At 41.9% G+C, this 18,468-nt stretch overlaps 1 protein-coding gene across 9 annotated transcripts in view; it reads right to left on the bottom strand.

Moving 5' to 3' along the window:
• The window catches only part of ADAMTS18 (ADAM metallopeptidase with thrombospondin type 1 motif 18), a 77,071-nt gene that overhangs the window by 49,901 nt on the left and 8,702 nt on the right, over positions 1–18,468 (bottom strand). The window lies entirely within an intron of this gene.

Genomic DNA, 18,468 nt, shown 5'->3' with positions numbered 1-18,468 from the left:
GTGTAAAATTTATACCCTTCTACAAGGGAAAGCTAATCACTAAAGGCAAGTATTTGATTGTTTTCCTTTTTGGATCTCCAAAAGACACAAGTATGGGAAAACTACACTGTAGTTTTCACATAGGCTCTGTGTATAAAACTGCACATGTGATGAAGTGTTTCCAGGATCAGGGCCAGGGAAATGTGGGTGGCACTGAGGAAGTATTTCCATGCAGCTCATTAATCAGTTATGATTTTATTTCATTTATTGGTTTTGTAAAACATGTTGTAATAAACACCCCTTTTTACCAAGTCAAAAACCAAAAAGAAGTTTCATCAGGTAATTCTATTACATTATATACGTAATACTAGATACAGATTTTTGGTTTGGATCAGTGAAGCTCTACCATGTGCCAACACCCTCCTGCCAAAACTGACATCCCACGAGGACTGCATATCTCCTAGGCTTCAGAAAAATATGTGCAGACAAACAAATGTCAACTGCAAACCATCTTGCCCCACATCTTGAGTCTTCCAAGACCATGAGTCCACCTCCTTCCTCAAAAAAGCCTTTGAAAATACAGACATGTCATATGTATCACCTCTTCCCCTCTGAAATGGATGTTCTCCTTCAGCACAGCCTCCCAGGGCCTGAATGCCACAGGTATCACAAAGGGAGCAGCTTGAATGCCTAATGTAAGCACTGTGTTTTTTAAGGATCTGTGGAATTTTCTACGCTTTAAGAACTGTTTCCCATGAGGAAAACACAACACAGTGAAAAGCAAGTGAAAATTGAAAGTTACATATGAATCTTCACAGTTTTAACCGTTAACTAAACTAATGCTGAATTAATTTTAAGTCTATTGCAGCTGGAAAGTTTTATCAAAGACCTACAGGTTCTCAACAGACTACAGTCATCCACTGCGCTCTTTTCATAGAAATTCTCTTCTGTTGATCCAAACCAAAGGCAGCTTTGCAGTACTCCCCAATATAAGAACCTTTCATAGGGGCCAAATACAAGTGCTGATAAAGTCACACCATGTTCTCAATTTTGGCAATAGAAGAGATTCCACAATATGAACTGAGAGGGTCTAATTGTCCTCTGAATAATAATAGCAAAACACATAAATTATATTCTGAACCACAGTTTTCCCATTCCCCTCTCTTCAACATAAATTCATAATTATGTATCTCAGCCTGTTTCTACTTAAAGTTCTAAAAGAAGGTTAAAATTGCATCCATCAATAAAAGACAGGTTTTAAATAATTGATAGGAATTTAACTTGCCTGCTCACTGCAATAAGTTGGCATATTTCAAATGTCAGATCACATTTGCTCATGACAAAGTACTTTCCTGTAGGGAAGATGACTAATATTTTAATCCTTATGATGTATGTCATCGCACAATTTACAAGTGGTTCTGAGAGGCAATCTTTATCTAGAATGCACTGATAATTGGGCACTGCTAAGTGATTTTTTTTTTCAGCTGGAAAACAGAAATGTAGTGAATCTGGTTCTTATTTCCCCATTTTAAAGGTTTCCACATCTGAAATTATTCCTGTAGGATTCATTTTGTAAATGATTCAAACCATATGGAAAAAAAGGGGGTTCTACATTTTCCTGTAAGAAACTGTCCCTGATGCACATGAAGTCTCAGCCCCAAACATCATTTCTATATTTAACATTATAAGGGTGGATTGAAAATTCATGGTGGAGGGGAAGAAGTGACTGAATTCTGGGCCCTGCTTGTATTTTGCTGCACCTCTGCAGAGGCTGCAGCTGAATGAGTGCCTTACAACTGTAGCCACTTTTTTTCCAACAGAAATGACCCTAAATCTCCAATAAGACATTTTACCTTTGGGTTTTACGTCAGACTCATCCTCCAAGCTGAAAAATGCTGTGTGAATGAGAGATACCTTCTTTTTGATAACATCCAGTTTCAGGAAGTTGTGAAGTTGTCAAGAAGAAAGGGGAAGTGCCACAGAGAAGTCTGGACACTCATTCAATCACACACCGTTTGCCATTTTTTGCGGCCATGGGATGGTTTCAAGGATTTGTATTGAATTAATCACTTTGGGGATTCCAAAGCCATGCAGAGAATGCTGACCTGGCTTCAGACAGAGCTGCAGTCCTCTGGAGCACTGCAAAGGGGGAAATGGGACAACAATTGCTACAGGTTCTTAAATGGTAGTGTTGGGTAAGGGACAGTGGCTCCACTGTGCTGGCTGCCAAACACGCCAGCTGAGAAATGCCACGGCACAGAGGCAGGAGAATGGCACAGATTCATCTCTCCAGCCTTACACCATGAAGGAATTCCAGTTTTTGAAGGCCAGATTTTGGCTGCTGTGCACTCCTGGGTGTCCTGGGATTTTTTTTTTCTACAAGTACATGAAACATTTCCATAACTGAGTTAGATTCAATGTTTTCATCCAGCTCAAATACTTCAGAACATACACTGTCAAAACTACCATGGAAATTTATGCATTAGGTTTTCTACTTTCAGCATAGCTTTACACATTACATGTGACCTTCCCTGAATCAAGGATGACTTTATATTAACCTTGATGGGTTTAGGACACAATGAGGAGAAGGTCAGGTAGGTCAAAATTCCATTTTTATTTCAGATTCTCTGCAATTATAACACCACAAGAGGAAGCAGGATGACAAAATCTAACATTCTTGTAAGTCTAGACAACACAGCATGAAAAAGGCCAGGGACTCCTGTCTATTCCTTCTGTATCCCACTGTGGCTATCACTAATAATAGCAATAATTGTGAGAATATGGTGGGAAGGAACACCCAAGAGATTGCTCAGCTGGAATTCACTGTTTTCTTCTTCCCTCACAACTCATATATGCTATCCTTCTGGAAGGGATATTCCATGCCATTGCAAAGAAAACAGAAAGGCATAGGTTGACCTGTGTGGTTAGCAAATGATTTGAATCAATAATTTAGAGGAACTTGCAGTTTCCTTGCAGAAATGCTGAGAAGAGATAAAAAGGCAACATTTTTTCCCCCCTCTCATTATTTGTTATGGAACATTTGCTTAGCTCTGGTCTAAAGGAATTTTCAGATCCAATAAGCCTCTGTGAAATTCCTCAGTATCTGGGTGTAATCACCAAGGTAAGGCACTTGTTCTGTTTTCTTGGTGTGTATCAAAAGGAAGAAGAATTTCAAAACGAGACTTGGACAAGGACAATGACAACATGGTATCTGCTTCAAGACTTTCTCAATTGAACATAGACTATAAATTGAAAAATAAAATTTTTCTAAACCACTAAAAAGGATCACCTTAACTATACAAAATCAGGTAGATCATCCACTGATTTTCAATCCACATGGAAGAAATTTAAGAGTCACACATTTGTATATCTGTCCCTAACAAATCTCACTGGCCTTTTACTGGAACAGCAGAGGCTGCTCCCATTTGCTCCCGTGTTCTTAGACTCTGAGTGGAGCCTTTGGCAGCTTACCAGCCTGTAAACCTAATTCACTTTGGGGTTTCAACATCTCCAGAAAAACCAGACCCTCCATAAAAAACAGAGCAGTGACAGTGAGTGAAGGATTTGCAGAACTTCTGCTTCTCTCCCATACTTTAACAAAGCTGACTGCTGAGGGAGCAGACAAATCCTCACTGCAGACTAGACAGGCCTCATGGCTGTGGGTTCTGTTTGCACACAAGGCACTTTCATCACATGCTAATTAAACTGAAAGCAACAGCTTTATACATATTTAAGTTAGAGGAGTTTCAGAAACCAGATGCAAATAATGAGGTAAAAGCCTAACAAAATGAAACTGAGAATTAAAACATGAATAATTGAACCGCAGTGTCTCTGCTGAACATAACTACTCAATACTGACTGATGTAAAGTTAAATTACAGTTTGCACAAGAACAAGAGTATCTCAACTAAATGAAGTTCTAAAAAGCATGCACATATTTCCTAAGGAATACTACTCATACCCAGAATGCCTTTTTCAGTGTTAGGAGCAGATACACAAAATAAGGTGTTAAAAACCCACTGTGTCTTAAGTAAAACAATGGCCAAAGAAATCAATGAAATCTACACCATTATGTGGGTGTGAGTGTGTTCAAGGTGAAAAATCACTAAAAGGGAAGAGTTAAATGTCATTTCACACCCATTAAAATAGTTCCAAATATTCATGAAAAGTTTTAAAAGACTTGACAAAAGGCCAACTGAAATTGGCATAAAGCTTTCCAGACTTCAGTGGACATTGATCCAAGACTTCTGTTATTTCCCAACTGACCAGATCCTAAAAAACCCAAATCATTGATTTAAACACATCCCAACAAAAATTACAGAACGTAAAGTGCAGAGACATAAAGTACAGTTTTTAGTTCTACTTAAAACACATAAAAATGTAAACTAAGAACTTCCCTGAAAAACAAAGACTAAGGAGAGCAGATGACCCATGAACTATGGTTGCTGGTTATTCAAAACCATCTGAGGCCAAAGATTCCTAGAAATCTAATATGCACATCACAGTGGTTGGAGCCATCTCACATTACATATTGGAGTCTTTTCTCATTCATTTTGCAGAGAGAAAACTCATGAAATTACCTTATCCACAGCTCATTTTCATCAAACTCTTGTTTCCTGATGCTCTCTTAAGTCTTTGGTGCTTTGGCACCACAAAGGAAACACAAAAGGCTCTGTCACCAAAGCTGTCCCTTGCTGGAGGAGATGCTGCCCTCACTCAGCTGTCCCACCTGGGGTTCTGCCTGCCAGACCATTTCCCACATGGAACCACAGAGACCCAGAGAACACAAAGCTGCTCACACAGCTTAGAGCTCCCTGACAAGAGCCAGAAGCTGCCTTTTGGCCCAGACTGGTCTCTGGAATTGGGCAGAGGTCAATTGTTAGACACCAACATAGAGCAGCATGTGCTAGAAGGGCAGAGGTTTCTCCATAGCTCCTGAACCTCTGCTCAGACTCCACCCAGACCAAGGGGAGATGAGGGAGGCCTTTCCCTTGGGTTCTATGAGCAGATCATGGCTGTGCCCTCACAAACTACAGAAACCACCTTGACATTTGCCACCATCCCTCCATTCCTGCCTGGAACACAGACCAGAGCAAGCCAGCCCAGCCCAGGAGCCACAGGTCTGCTCAGAGCCTGGTTACTGAGGGAAGCACAGCACAACATCCATACTGGACACAGCATTCCAGAACAGTGAGTTCACGGCAGCAGCGACTTCAGAAACGTTTCAAATGTCCCCACAGAGAAACCTGTGAGGAGGTGGCAGTCCCTGAGCACCAGCAGAGGCAAAACTCTGCCAAGACAGCAGGGAAAGTGCCAGCTGCTTAGAACAGGTTTTGTGTTAAGCCTTGAAAATCTGGTAAATGTATAATTTTCTCACTCACGCCAAGGAATCCCAGGAAGAATAAAGTCCTGTTAAGTTTGCCAACATTCATCTTATGAATTCCTCTTTCCTTCAGACCAAGGGTATTCAACCAATACCATCACGAGGCTGTTCAAAGCAATCCTGCACCATGTAAGCAGTTTAAATCAATGATTGTTTCTTTAGGGAATGTGTAATGAAGTAGTCTCACCTCTTGGGATGGGTTAAGTTGGTAGTCTGAAAAATATGTGAGACTATAACCTTACTACAGTCATAAGCAAAACTACTTCCAAGAATTATAGCCAGCAGGGTAGTACAGCCTGACCTGGAGCTGCAGACACCCGATAGCACTGACTGACTTTTTGAGAGATGGCTTATTGAGCCCCTCTCGAGTTAGGGTCAACAATGTCAATGCTCTGGAAAATACAATCAAAATGAGCAAATTAAGATGTGAAATTAGGTAGAAAAAAATGACAAGCAGCATATCTGGAAAGGAGAAAGGGGCTGAATTGCAGAAAGTGTTGCTTAGGTGAAAGATATTTTTACCCTCGGGAAGCATCAGGAGCAAACAGCCAAGCCAAAGGCAGTAAATCATGGTAATTAAGGGAGTTCCTTCCCTCTCCACTCTGACCCACAGCCCCTTTTCTGGGAGGTAGCTGCAGAGGGGACAGCAGCAGCCACAAGGCTGAGGGGCACTTTGCCTCTTTGTGTCCCCCTGAGAAGGGCACTTACACAACTGCACCCATGGTACTGAAGCACGGGGTAAATGGAACAAGTTTGAGTCACCGTGACAGGGACACGATCCACGATCCACCAACAAAAAGTGAGAAGTCTGGACCCTAAACCCATACACAGATTGTTAAATTAATGACAGCCTTTTACAGAGTGTTAAGCACCCAGGAGTTCCCATTGAGCTGAACATTGTCTGTGCAAGCATTTCCAGAGTGCTTTCATACCAATTTGGGAAAGAAAATGTTCTGGGAAACTAGTGAGAATGGACTCTCATGAGGTTTCCAATAATACACATGTATTATTGAAGTCAGAAATCCCACGAGTAAAACTCAGAGCATGTTCATTTTTGATCCTATCCCAAACCAGGCAGCACAAAGGCATGCAAGCACACTGAAGGGAAGAGAGAATTTAAGCTAACTAAACTTTCCCCTAGCTTTTATGTTTGCCAAAAAAATTCACCCGTTCTCCCAAAAAGTATCAAGCCTGTAAATGGGCAGTTCCTGATGATGGTCCCAGAATCAAGGAAATACAAAGTGATGTTTTATGGGACTGGGTCCTTGGCTGATGAGAATAACCTCAGCAGACCTTTACTGATTTTCACCAGACTGGAATACCTGGCTCTGTACCACAGCAAATGTTTAGGTTAAGTTAATGGCCCTTATACACACAAAAATATTTTTTATCATGAAAGAAGCATTACAATCATTGGTTGCCTTTTCTGACTTGAAAATTGTCAGCAGATAGCACTTTTCATTAGAATCTGACTCAGAAAAGTAACTCCATTTTCTAACATAATATAGATTTCTTGCAAATGTAAAATGTTAAGGGTTCTTAACAATACAGCATTTTATTACCTGACGATCAGACAGAAGGAGGGTACAAGGTTTAAATTGTCAGTCTGAGTTAGCCATGAAAGACTACTCTGTTTGGTTGCTCAAAAGAAGTGCTATGCAGAACAGTCAGCAATTAAAACAAGGTAACAAAATTGCATGTATTTAATTATTCCTATATGAACAAAGCCAGCGTTATCTCTGAATAGTGCCTTTGTATTTCTGCAGTTGACTGAGCTTGTTTCAAACATCTTTATGCAACCCCCTGTCAGCATATGGCAAATAAGGAAATATTCTTATTTGTTCCTCCAAGGTAGGCTAATTGAACCAGTCACATTGGTATTTAAATGTATTAAATTGGTATTTTTTGCAGGGTCATGAGATATTCTAGAGCTAACACAAAGTTGATTGCTTTGCCACAGATTAAATACTTGCTTGTCAGTACGTGAGCTCGCTCATTTCTCATGTTTTGGGTTTAAAAAAAAAAAAGGCAAAAAAAATCAACAAAACCCACCCCAGGACTAGGCATGTTAAATGAATAGAAGAAAAATACTAATGCAAACTACAGCATAACCACACTAACTATACACCAATAATACTTCAGTGAAGTGCCAGAGGTTTACCAAGTTACAGTCAGGATCACTTCATTTACAATTCCATCAGTAGGGCTCTTTGGCTCCCTATAAAGGTTTTGGAAGGCAATTAGCTAAAACCAACAGCTCAAATTTAGCCTTGGTAGCAGTACAAGCACTTGGGTATGGCCTGTTTAAGCAAATCCCTGCAACTCTAAGATAAAATCTAGAGCTTTTATTAGTTATGACAGTTCTGAAATCCATCACAAAGCAAACAGGAAACAGCAGGATTATTTAATGAGTGCATTTATGCTTCACTTTTCCTAAAAAGAGGCAGCCCACTATTTGTCATGTGCTGACAGTTCATTAGTTACTTAGGGTACCTCAAGAATAACAGAAAAACTGACTTGAGAGAGTAGCTTAGTGTGTCCCCTGAGCTACCATCCCATGTAACTAGGTGCACAGCTTCAGAGAAACCCCAGGTGAGAGCAGGTTCATCTTCAGAAACCTTCAAAAGCACAGGAGTGCAGCTCCCTCTGTCCTGACACTCTCTGTAACAGCACAAAACAAAACCACCATTTACATCCCTTTTAAATATCTGAAATGTCCCTCCAAGATGCCCAGATCTCCAGACAGGGCAGTGTTTCACCCTAAGGTGGGCTTGCAGTGAAGTATTCCTGCTGCTCAAAGGATTAGGTGAAATGAAAATGTTCTGGCAAGATTCTCCTCCCCCTTTGTGTACAGCTAATCAATTTTACAGGGCTGGAGTTCAGATGTACCAATATTCTGGGGGAAGTGCATGCCTCCTTAATGAAGCTGCTGCTCCTAGAGTGGTAATAAAGGCAAAACCAGTAAGATTAGGGCAGAGTGACAAAGAAAATGAACAGCTTAGAAAAAAAACAAACAAAACCAATAAGCTAATGATGTATAAATAAAATCAGTACTTGGAAATTCCTTTTCCATAGGTACTTAGCATTAACAGATGCTTGCTTGAGTGTTTCTGATCAGCAACATTCCTCCCTATCAGACAGGCAACTCCAAACATTAAAAGTCATGAATCAGGCCTTACAGGAAACAACTCTAAAAATTATGAAATTTCTAAAAATAATGACAAAGGGCTTCAGTGTTTTATTTTCTTTTTAACTTTAGAGTTAAAAACTCTAAAATAGGAGTTTTTATTTTCTATTTCTTGAACCATTTTCAGCTGAGTTTTTAAGAGGCTTTTTTTTATCCTTTATAATCACATATACTAGAATCAAAGTTGAGTGGGGTTGGTGGTTTTTTTTTAGTGAAAACATAGCTTTTCCTGTGATGATGGGACTTTGGCAGCTGGACCCTTCAGCACATTTCATACTGTAAATGAGAATTAGGCAAGGCTTAATCCTCCCTCTCCCTTACAGGACACCTCGTTGAGGTTGCAGACAATGGAGAGAGACACTTGCCCAAGCACTGGGACACCACTCAGAGCTACCTGATGGCAGAACCTCCACTCTGGTCAGGGCTCTGGGCTGCAATGAGTTACACCCAACTGCATCAAAGCCCCAAGCAAATGCTCTCCACATCTGGTGGTTCCCTACCCATACCCACATTTCCCCAGTGCAGATCCTCCAGATACGAGCTTTGCCCTGCCAGAGCTGCTGCAAATGAATTTGAGGGGGCAGAAGATCTGAGCCTGTCTGACCTGGGATAATTTGCATTCAAACAAAATAAATCCAGCTCAATTCCCATAGCAATTTTGCTCTGCTATGAATAGCTCGGGCAGCTCCAATAACGAGGAGCTCGGGTTACATCTGATTGCCAGCTGTATTGCTTACTAAGAAGTTAGGTCAGTGGTTCCCAACCTTTTAATTTTCCTTGTTGGAGTATACATTGCTATGGATTAGTTACATGAGAGAGTGGTCACAAGGAACTCTGTAGGGAGCAAAGTATCAGCTTTGCTGATATTCCACATACACAGACACATCCATATGTTGAAATATCTACGTGGGAAGGAGAAAGGGAGTGGAACAAAAGAGCTTAGGCCATTAAGGGAATGGAAAACAAGAAGCAAAGATGGCCCAAGAGTGAGAATGTCAGGCTGGCGCCTGGGTTATCTGGATTAAACTCCCTGCTCCTCAGCATTTCAGCTTCTCTGCTCCTTATTTATCAGTTTAATAAGCAAGATTTCTTAATCAATGCAGAAAATGCTCCTGAGAGACTCATGAAGGCTCACATTTGACCCAGGCTGGGTTGTTCTGTTGAAGTGCTTCCACCTTCTCTGCTCAAAGCTACAGCCTCAGCCTCCAGGAGCTGAGCTCAGCCAGAGCTGTGACCCAGGAGCTGTGCTGAGCACAGCATCAGAGCACAGCCAGATGTGTGCCACCCTGCTCAGAGACACCCAGACATGGCCCTGTCCCTCAGCACATCCCAGACACGCTCCTGCCAGGCAGCCCCCCTCACAGGGGCAACAGCACTGGCCCAGAAACACACAGAGCAGCCAGCTGGGGAGGGCTGGGAGCCTTGCTCATCACCAGGAACTCCTGTGCTACAAGGCTTGCTGCTTGGCACACAACTGTAGGGAAAGGGTTACGTGGTATGATGGTGTTGAACCCAGCTGGGGATGAAACACCACACAGCCCCTCCCTCAAGCCCCCCTGTGCACCCCATTTCACTGGGTGGCACCTCTGTGAAAGGCAGAGCAGGGGAGAAGCATCCTCTGCTCTTTGCTGCAGTCATCTCTTGGAAGCAGACCAGCAGCCTTAGGTGTGTCTGACGCTCTTCTCACCACCAAGAAGAGGGAAAACAGCAATACACTGACTGTAATTCACACAATTTAACCCAAAACACAAGGCAGCAGCACCCCAGAAATCCACCAAGTTGAAACAAGACCTCATCCTTTTCTCAGTTTTCTGTAACATTAAAAACCTGCACAATGTCAACTCCACATAACACTTCCATGATCCTACAAACACCTCCAGCACGCAGAGCTTACTTTACACGGGAATTTAAATAGTTATTTACTAAAAATGTAGTAAGTTACATCTACATTCCACAGCATGAAAAAGCCTCATATTTGCAGGCCCTGTTTACAGTCACCAAACCTGCCTTCACCGTATTACACTGCCAAGTATACCCTGAGTCCAGACAATCTGTTTTCCTGCCTGTAGCCAAATGCCACCAATCTGCACTGCTCAGCCATCCTACACCCACCCTGGGCCTGCTGTAAAGCTGTGCACTCATTCACTCCTCTCCCACAAATTAGCCTCAGCTTCTATTTTAAGGGAATGATGCCCAAGGGTGAACATGCTATAACTGATCTGCTGGAGTAAATGAAAAACTTTGCTACAGTGCTTGTGACAAATCATATTTCCTGTTTTTAATAATATTATAAATGGAAGTTCAATGAGAAATAATTTTCAGTACTGTTTTCTAGATCTCTGTAGTTAAAATAACTGTGATGACACACAAAACCCACCACAAAGAGGTACTGGTTTGGTATAAAATAGAACATAATGCCACAACTGTCTTTAAATGGGCACAGAAATATTACCTTGATGCTGGTCCAGGCTGTGGTAAGGTGAAGCAAATCCAGTTTTCAAGCCAGTGCATCAGTTTACACCCCCTGACACGCTGTCTGTGCCAAGGTCAGAGCCCAACACACCTGGGCAGCATCTGGTGTTAACCAATGGGTTCCAGGCATTCAGACCCACGCTTGCCTTGTACCCCTGAACAGCCCTGCAGAACCAAACTGCTCATGAAAGGTTACACTGATTTTGCCATCACCAGACTTTAGTACAAGCATCTGAATTACACAACTGTTTAGCAGGGATGAGTGTTACAAAAACAGTGGGAAAAAGACAGCATGGGAGCCTTTAGATGTTCTTCTCATTAAAGAAAGCTGTTCAATTATGTGTTACGTCAGCAAACATAATTTGCCAGGGTCTTCATGCAAGTGAACAGCATTTCTGCACAAAAGCATCTGTAGAGTGTTTTCAGCACAATACCTTACATACCAGGCTCTCAAAAGTATAGTCTGTGGATCAAAGCTCAAAGTAACTCTGTGATGTTCTCTAAGATCACAGGAAACAGAAAAATTTAAGTGGAAAAGGTAATGTAATGTCTGAAAGCAACTTTTTATTCTATGAGAAACTCCTTATATTAAATTGGTCCAAGATAACCAGATATCTATTGAACAGATGTTGCCACTATGTTAAACACTACAGGCCTTCTGACTGAAATAAAGATGCAGTGAAGACAAGGGAGATATTTGTTGACAGCTCAGCATGCTGCAAAGTTATAAAGGGATGGTAAAAAAAACATTGCATTAGCAGAAGATTTAGGAGGCAAAATTTCCGAAGCAGCCCGACCTTGTTTCTGCAATGAATCTACTGAACAGTAGGTTAAGCAAAGGTCAGGTTAAGCACAGGTTAAGAAAAAAGCTCCAAGAGGAATGTGCTGCCAGGGTCACAGAGGCTCTGGGACATCAGGGGAGTGTGTGAGAGCCACAGACACTCCAGTCTCCAATGCAGCTCCCACACCCTGCTCCATCCTGGCACCACAGCACCTGAGCTGGCTGCACAGCAGGGACAGAAGTGCTGCCCAGCTCAGCTGCTCTTGCCCCTTGAGCCCAGGAACTGGGACACTCTGCTCAGAAGTACCACATGAGTGGAATAATCTGTACATCAAAGCACCCACCTCCCATAAACAGGAGATAATTTGTCTGCTTTTATAGGCAAGAACTAGGGAAAAAAGTGAATGTGTAAAGTGATAAATGTGGTCCTCCTACTCCAAGTCTCTCTGAAGCTCCGTGTGCCCTGCACAACACCTCTGATTTATTATATTTCAGATGGTATCTGCTCTGCTGAAGCCTGTCCTCAACCCCCCATCCCTCACACTGGCACATCCCCAACATTTCCCCAAAATAATCTGTCTGCTCAGTGGCCTGTGAAGGGACACAGCCTGGCCCAAGGTTACTGGCTGATGGTAGCTCAGCACTCTTCATGCCTGCACGCCTTCCTAGAGGAGGTTCCATGTGTTTCAGGAGCTCAAGTGCAATCCTGCCACCTCCCAGTGTGAATTTCCCCAGCTTAACACATCTGACCACAGCAGTGACTGTTCCTGCAATCCATCTGGATCATCAGTCAGTCCCTCCACCTTTTCTTCTTTCCAGGTGGTAAGGCAAACAGAGGAAAAGCCAGAAGGAGCTCTTGTGAAACATTTCCTCTCTTCACAGCATGTCACAGCACACACTCCTCCCCACTGCAGAAAACCAGCAGTGTTAATGTGCTAGGGAAGTAAATTAGGCACAAATAGAACCGTGGGGAACTTAAATATTTTGAGTGTATACCATATAATCAGGAAATGCCCACCCTCTTTATCTGTTAGGAACAAGGAAACCGAAAGCTTTGTAATTTTAAACTGCCCATCAGTTGCTGTGAATCAGTCAGGCATCTTGCTGGGGAGAGGCAGCACACACAAGAGCACTGGCAAGATAAGAGAGGGTTTAAGCTACACTCCCCATCCTGTCAGAATAGTTTCAGGCCAGGATTTCACATTTGATCATCCCTCTCCAGGGCTTCTCTGTATATACCTCCACTGAGCCCCTCAAAAAGACTAAAACAGGACATTGAACATAGTTTTTCAGATTATTTATACTAATTCTTACAAGATTCACCAAGCTGAAATAAAATTGGTTTTGTTTTCTACAGCAAATAAATTTTATAAAACACTTTACAAATTTACAGGTACTTACTCCTTTAGCATATTTTAACAAATAATAAAGGAAGTCATGTGAGACACATTCACGTACATCCTCCACATTATAAATTTTTGCAATAAAACTATACCCTCCACTTGCTACAAAAATTAAAGGCAAACTACAACAACCTCCTCTTTAAAATACAATTCCTTTCCTGAAACAAGCACAGCAGTGTGGCTTTACATCATAATAATGACTGAACAAGTTATTGAACAGCAAAGGACACTACAGCCACAAACAGCATTGCCATGGGCACCTACATAGAAAAACAAATGTATTCATATTTCAGATACAATGGACACTGAACTGCACTGTCCTTTGCAAAATAAAGATTTAATAAAGAATAGGCACCAATTCAGTGCATTGGTATAGAAAGGTATGTATCAATATATAAAATCCTCTTTACTGACAATTAAGTGCAAAGGCTGAGCTGTCATTAAAGGATGTGGAGTATCCATGGAGATATTTTGGAGCATATGGGCACCAGTCTGAGCAGGCTGATGGTGATTTCCCAATTGGAAATACTCCCCATCTTCTGCTAATCCTAACACAGGAGTAGGGCTGTGGAGGCAGAGCAACCTTGGCTGTGCACAAATGCTGGTTTGCAGCAGACAGACCTTCATTCTGGATAAATAACATTTCCTTCTGGTTTGTTTCTCACATTAGAGTGGGTTCCTGACTTTCCCAAACTGTAGTCTTTCAAATGACTAAATAAATCATGTGAACAGCCACAACAAAAAAATATACTATTCCCTTAGCCCTCGAGCTATTTGCAACTAAATTAGTGTTGTGGTGCTGTTCTGTGCACCAGAAAGTTAATTTTCAAGAAATGCTTGGAAAATTGTAACAAAAATAAGCTTCTGATGGAACTATAACCCAAAAGCTGAGAACCTGTAAACAGAACCAGTGAAGTACTCAGAGGCCAAGACCACAGGCTGGCACGTTTGTTCCTAGCTTTAACTGGTAATATATGAGAATATATCAGCCCTCTCTGATTCAGCTGCTGGTACAAATGGTCCTTTCCTTGGTATTTTATCTGTCCCACTGATGGAAAACACAAGCCTTTGTCACCACAGCATTATCCTGATGCTCACAACACCACCTGCACCCTGGGATCACGCATGGTCTTCATTATGTGAGACCTGCAGGGCTCTGTGCCTCAGGCAGCTCAAGTGACCACCCAGCTCTCTCTGGTAAACACAGGAGTCAATTAACCATTTCTGTAAATGCTCCCCTCTCTGCAATTACTCAGCTCTCCTATCACGAGCAGATGAATGAGGTCTTATCCCCTACAGGTGTTCTGTGATGACATTTGGTAATATTCCTGCACATTTTCACAACTCAAAACTTGCCAAGTCTATGTTCTGTCTAACAAGGACAACAGGCCTCAAAAGGTACCATCCTCTTTCATTCCCATCACAAGACTTGATCAGGACTGGATTTGGGTTAGGCCAAATAACCTCTTTACATTTACTCGTGGCTGTGCATTTTTTGGAGGCCACTGCTCTTCCCTTACTCCTTCACTGTCAGGATGCTCCAGCAGCAGAGTGGAATGACAACACTTGGCACCAGGGCACTGAAACCCATCTGGCAACTGCAGGCACTACATGCCAAGCGCTTGGGAGCAGCAGCTGACTCCTAGAACCTGCCTGAGCTCCTGCCATGTCGCACTCCTGGCTGAGCACTCTGGTCTGAGCAGTCCATGTGAACAGCAAGGCTCAGCCTGCACACAGGGGTTGCCCTTCAGCACTCTGTTTGCCTCCATCTAACTCTGATCCAGTGAAATCTCATTGTACAGCACCACCCTGGATTATGTCCAACATGCATTTTGGGATCCACCAGGAGCAACAGACACGTTTCACTTTCTCAATGAGCCAGTGATGCCTCCCCTTTTTAAAATATTTTTCTAAACCAAACAGAAATTGCAGCAGTGTATCCCAAAAAAGTGGTGTGACTACTGACTGAAGGGCCAAGATGATGTAGGAAGGAATAAAAGACACTTCCCAAGGCCAGGTTCAGATCAAAAGTAATCAGCAGAAAACTTTTTACTCGCCACAAGAAGCTTTATATGAAGCCCATCAACCAGCAAACACCTGCCAAGGAGAGTGATAATACTGGGCTGCAGGAATCAGCAGACATCAGCAGCTCACTGCTGTCTCAGCCTGGAAATTCCTTTTTTCTGCACCTTTACTCAAGCTTTTGCTGCTTGGGGTAGGATAACAATCCCACCAGCAGTATGTGATGTCAGTACTGCAGAATAACATCCATATGGCCTCCAGCACAGCTTCCAGCATGAGGAGGACCAGCTGACAGAGCGAGCCTGGAGCTCCTGTTGTGGCAGACTGGTCTCCACAGGGCTTGCAGAGGTGTTCATTACAAACAATGAAATGTAGAGCAGACTACAAGGAGTTATTTTTTTACCAGAAAAAGTAACAAAAAAGTGTAAATGCAACAGAAGGATTTTTTCTTGTATATGCCACAACCATCCACAGTGGACTGCAAAACAAAAGTCATCTCTGCCCTAGCCCGAGACTGTTATTTTAATATTTAATTTATATTTGCATCTAGCAAAACAAGTATCATAACTTCCTGTCAAGTGTTAACAAGAAATTACACTGGGTGTCCACATTTTTAGAGAAGTTTAAGCTTTCTTGTCTGATGCTGCATTACTACATTTATACCTATTCCTCACCATGACCAGCTTACACTTTTACAGCAATATTAATTTGAAATATTTATTGAGTTTAATCTAGCCTAATTTTAAGGCCCACTGTTTTGAGGACTCCTTCCTAAAAACACAAAATGAGTGTGTTGCATAAGACAGGCCTGGTCAAGAAAGAATTATTTTTAAAATCTTTTCACTGAAGTGCAGTAATTCGCACAAAGAAAAAGAAAACATGTTTATAATTTCATGATTTAAAAAGAACTAATTACATTCTGGTGTTATATAAATTCCATATCTCATGGCAAGGGAACTGCAGGTCTGAAGAGTAATCCATGTTTCATTAGTTTGTGTACTCTGCCACAGAATATAATATTATTCTTAAATTAGTCAGAAGCCACACTGCGCTGCAGTGTAAAAACAAAAGTGAGGGCTCAAGCTAGGTCAAGCATATTTTGTATAGGTCCATTAAAATTCTCATTCCATTAATATTAATAAAGATGTTGAGACACAAAAGTCCTTCAATTAACATATATTAGGCAGGCAGGCACAAGCATTCAAGTGATCCCACTGTGAACAGCAAGAATCCAGCCCTGGAAGAATAAAGCCCAAGTGTGCTGTGTACAGAGTGGGGCAGCCTGAAATGCGAATGCCCAGGGGAGTGAAAAGGCAACACCCCATTGTCTCTGCAAGCAAACATCACTTTATTGCCTCAGCTTCCTCTTCTCTTAACCAGGTTTGTGCTGGGCCCTGTTACTGCAGTAGGAATAACTTCAAGACCCATTATCTTTGTCATCCAACTTTTGTCTTTTACCATTTTTTGGCAGACACTAGCTGGGCAGCCGCATATGAGATTCAGGAAAAGGGTTTTCATCTGACTGTATAAGTTGTTTGCAGATTTCCCCAGCTTATGGACTAACATTGTGAAAAAAGAAATTAACTTGCCTGTTCCAGAAATTACTCTGGACTATAATGGTTCCCACGGTACCAAGCTTCAACCATCAAGACTCATTCACTTGCATCTGACCTGATTATTTGACATTTCTTCACCCTCATTCTTGGTGACTTCCGAGCATGATAAACAATAAAAGGTTACTGATGTCAACCCATTGTGTGCCAGGATGTTGTTCTCATCTAACACAGAGCAGAGCCAGCACTGAAGCTTAATTAATACATGTTTGTAAATTGTGCTGAGCTGCAAGGCATTATGATTTCAGGTTTCTTCTGTAAATGTTTACCTCAGAGCTTTAGTCAATGCTCCACTGTCTGAACCCAAGATAAGTTCTGCTTCCATCAGCTATTCACATAGCTGGTCAAATCACTGTCACAGCAAATCAATAAGAAATTCCTTTAGCATACAGTAATTTATGGTAGACCTGCAGCAACAGAATTGGGATTAAAATGGGATAAGAAAAGGCAAGAAAGAACCAAGATTTCTGCTCCCAGTGACATGATCAAAAAGACAGAAGAAAACCTTGTTTGCAATGGAATTATCCATTAAAATTCAATTCAGATAACACTTAAGGGCTAGTCAAAGCCTTCCTAACACAAAATGAGTGTTTCTTAGAAAAAAAATAAAATTGAAGTCTGGATTTCAGCTGTTAAAGCTCACTGGAGAGATAATTAAGTTTAACCCCTCTCCTGCCAGCTCACTGGGAGAAGACCATGACAAAGTGAGGCACACAGAACTCCTGGAAAGCAGGTATTTCCTAGGAAATTCCTAGCAAGCTCTATCTCTGTAAGTCAACAACGGTGCTAATGCTCAGGGGAGAATGAAATCAGATGCAAAATAGCTCTGAAATGTTCTTGAGGAATTGACAGAGATGTATAATGGGCATCACCAGCCTGGATGCCTTTGTCTAGCATAGCTACAGCTTTTATCTTGATCCATGCACTGCAAATTTCCAAACCATAGGTCTTTAGACCTCCAGTCTTCCCTCCTGTTGCAGTACAAGACAGCAGCCCCAGTGATCCTCTCCTTCAAAGGGTCAAGAACCTGCTCCACATCACAAAGACAAACCCATCCCTAAGAAGCTGCAAACTAGAACACATTACCATAAATATCTTGTGGGCTTAAACACAGTACCATAACAAACAAAAATTTGAGGAGCCAAAGCATTTGAGGGACTTGTGGAGCTGGTGACAGAACTGCCAGTGACCACTCAGAGTAGTTCTACTGAGCAGCCTACATCACATCAAAGTTCCATTGTGATCAGGGCTCTGGCTCTGCACAGGGCAAGGAGAGAATGAGCTTGAGGAAAAAGCAACATTTAAGAACAGTTTTGATAGCACCATTTGCTCAAATTAAGTGGATTGTGTGGAGGCCAGGGAACAATCAAGACATTTCTGTGCTTCCCACTCCTCTGCCATGTGTCAGGTACAAATCTCCAGGAGTGGGCTGCTTGAGCTGGACTTGAGCTCCAGTTTCATGGACTGTCATTGTGTTTTGGGTAAACAAAAGCCTTTACACAGCAGGTCTGCCAACCTGGTATCCCCCTCAAACACTTCCAATGTAGAGGAAGAAAAGGGGAAAGACACAAATAAAGCCCTGTTTAGGTTAATTAGTGACTAAAAGTTGCTATTAGTTATTGAAATCTG

Source organism: Pseudopodoces humilis, chromosome 14 (genome assembly GCF_049639895.1).
Source record: "Pseudopodoces humilis isolate 2021_Gansu_Grassland_sample_001 chromosome 14, ASM4963989v1, whole genome shotgun sequence".
Classification (NCBI taxonomy): domain Eukaryota; kingdom Metazoa; phylum Chordata; class Aves; order Passeriformes; family Paridae; genus Pseudopodoces; species Pseudopodoces humilis.
The sequence above is the reverse complement of the archived record's forward strand: the minus strand, read 5'-3'. Positions and strand labels throughout refer to the sequence as shown.